Raw genomic sequence first — 3,447 nt, forward strand, 5'->3', positions numbered from 1 at the left:
CAGTCAGCTTGGATCGCCCTCCTGCCCTCAGGCATGTATGCTTTACACCAAAGTTTGGTGTCATTGGTGAACTTGACAAGTCCGCTTCTTATACCAATGTCCACATCATTAATGATGTTGAATAGTATAAGCCCAAGGACAGAGCCTTGAAGGGACCCTACTGGTCACAGCACATCAGTAGACAACCCCCAGATTATTTTGCAGTCCAGATGGGCTCCAAATGATGATTTTAAGGAAAGCTGAGTAATAGGGCTGTGTGAAGCTTTGGCCGCTGATTCGATTTGGAGGAGATTTAACCCAATCCGGCAGCCAAATCTCCAAATCGAATCAGGACACCCGTTAATCTCCCCAAGTAGAATCGGAAGCCTCCAATTCCATTTTGAGAGATTCAATGTTTTGGCCATAGACACAGCTCTGTATGTTTTCTATATACCTCAAGGTACCAGATGCCGCTTGTTGAACACTGAGATGGTGGAGCAGATGCAGTGTCCCACAGGAGTGCGGGAGGGTACTTCTGTCCATTTCCAGGTCCGCAACGGAGTGTGTGGGGGACCCACCCCTGGCTTGACAACTGGTGTCTCCTGGGTCTGGGGGGCACTTGGGGTCCCCCCACAGCTGATCACTGAACTGGGGGCGGTGCAGGGGGGGCCCTGTGCACTCCTGTGGAATGCTCCATCTGCCCCACCATCTCGACATTCATGAACCATGCCTGGTACTTCGAGGTACATAGAAAAAACATAAAGCTGTGTCCATGGCAGTATTGCTGATTCTCTGAATCGGAATAGAATCTTCAGTTTCAGATTTGGCCAAATCAAATCGGGACAGTGATCCAAATGAGCAAATTGAATCGCTGTCCCCCAAATCAGGCTGAAGTTGAATTGAATATGGCACGGTTCACACACCCCTGCTGGGTAGAGATGATTTGCTGATTTGTGAAGGGGGAGGAGGAAGTTTTCCCTGCAGGGACCCCACACTGCTCCCTGACAGCTCATCTTTGTGTAGAACCACTTCTTTTCTGCAAGATATCTCTTAAATGTTGTATGCTCTTTTTGTGCCAGAAGAAAGACTTTTCTCTTGGCCCAAATGTGATACTTGTTCACAATATTGCCATAATATTAACAGGATTGAGAGGACAAATTCTATGATCTCCCTGTCTTCTGTGTCTCATAATGGAACGTTACTTATAAAATACTATCGGATCCAACGCACAGTACATTGTACATTTTGACAGCCACAAACTTAGTTATGCTAATGATATCCTATGTCAAAAGATAGTTGCTGATACTAAATCTACTCCACTATAATCTATATTGAAATTAAGATTTACTAAATGACACTTCACTTTTGACAAAAATGGGGAAAGGCTAACAAAGTTGCTGCAGGGTAAGTCATACATAGATTCTTAATTTCATTTTGAAAATTATAGCATGCAAGTGAAGAAAACATTTCCCTTTTTAAACTGTTTCTGGATTTGTAATTTCTTGTATGCAATGTTTGCGTATAAATTATATTTTTCCCTCTGGTTTTCAAGTGTCCAATATCAATGGTTTCAATGCTATTTTTTTTCTGCATTTCCATTGAATTTAAAAGATAAAATGAGTGCCCTAAAAGTCTCTTATTTTGTAATAGCAGGTATAAATTTACTCCCTTTGTCAAATATTAATTTTGGATAGATAACTAGAAGTGGCAACTTATACAAGTTTTCTTGATCTTCCCTTCCTTGTCCTCCTGAGAAATTGTTTCTGGAAGAACACAAGAGTCTACCAATGTAGTCTACCCTTTAAATAAATATTATGGGATCCCTGCATATGCTGTGCATTGGTCTCAATTTATTTCAGATTATTTCATTTGTATTGCATGCATTTTTGATATGTACAAAATTAAAACAATATCAGTGTCAGTTTGATGTCTTTAGGGTCTCAAATATCAAAAGTAGGGGAGCCAGTTTCACATCTCTTGTGAAAAGTACTGTTTTACAGCTAAAGAGCTCCAAATTAGAAAGGTCAGGAGCAAAAACAAAATAGTACTGCAAGTAAAAGGGAAATTTAGAAGAAAAAGAATTGGAAACAAAACTTCATATAGGAGACTCTTAGTCATAACATTTAATTTTGAGGCAGAATGTTTTTGTCAGAAATTGCACCTTGAATGAATGGCTGAACACTTGCTGCTCTGCCTTTCTTGATAATTGAACCTGAAAATAGTTTGTTACTAAATCGGGATGTTTAGCAACTCAACTTCTTGTGTGTGCATGCACATACACGTGTATGTATATATAATATGCATACATACAAATGCATGTGTGTGTTTTCTTTACAGCCACCAGTCTTTTGGTAGGATCATAGTTGGAACAGCTAAATTTGACTTAAAAAACTAATCAGTTATGAAATACCACATAAATGGATTCTCTGCATTAGCCTATCGATTTTTATTAGTTTAATTGGAGGCAAGATAGGAACTTATTTGTGTAGGTTTATTATTGGCAACATACATGCTTTGAAATGGCAGTAAGATGAACATTACGTGGAGACTAATGTGTTTACTTCCCTTTCTTTTTAGTGGTATGCTTCCCACTGCCATACTACAGTGTAGAGGGACCCGACCTAGCTCAGGTACTCAAAGTAGTTTAGCTACTGTAGCATGGATATCTGCAGAGGTTAATTTGCCCTAAGGAAGTATGCTGTGTGCAGCAATCTAGCCAAACCCTTTGATTATAGGAGAGGAAGACTTGTTAGATAATTGTCTGAGTTTTCCTACATGTAGGGGAAAAAATATATGAGTAGTATTAAGAAACCTTCTTGCCTCACAAACATTTTGCATTCAACTGTTTGGTACGTTTTAGTATTGTCCCCTTGACATCAGTGTACTTGGTCTAGCAGAGTTTCAGCTTGTGTAGAAGTCTATTTCCCACATAGCTAGAAAATTCCCATCTGCTGCAATCACCTCATCATTTAAACTCTTCTAAATTTAAGTTCCTTCAACTTGCAGAACTTCTGGAAGTCTGCAGCAGCCAAACCTGGTGAACAGACTGAATGGGGAAGTGTTTCAAAGCTATGCTTGGTCAATTATGGGCACCCCTTTACAGTTCTAAAATAATTGATCTACTTACTCAGAGGCTTGTTTGAATGGTCCATTTCTTAGTTGTAATGACTCATATTGGATGAAAGACCTCAGATTTTTCCAGGAAATGAAATTACATTTGGGCCAGTGAAATGTGCAAAATCCTTAGAGAAAGCTATAGCCTTCATAAGGATGTAAGTTGTAGATGTGTCAGTCTAAGGACATAGGTAGACACGGTTCTTTGGGTGAATCTGATGTATTTTATTAGACCAACTTAAAAAGTTGGGGGAAAAAAAATTTAAGCAAGCTTTTGGAATTAAAAACCCGTCATCAGGGTGAGGAAGCTTCTGCAGTTGGTGTGCGCTCTTCCTGGGTGGAATGAAAAGTAAA

Source organism: Gavialis gangeticus, unplaced genomic scaffold (assembly GCF_001723915.1).
Source record: "Gavialis gangeticus isolate Ggan-Ray unplaced genomic scaffold, GavGan_comp1, whole genome shotgun sequence".
NCBI classification, from domain to species: domain Eukaryota; kingdom Metazoa; phylum Chordata; order Crocodylia; family Gavialidae; genus Gavialis; species Gavialis gangeticus.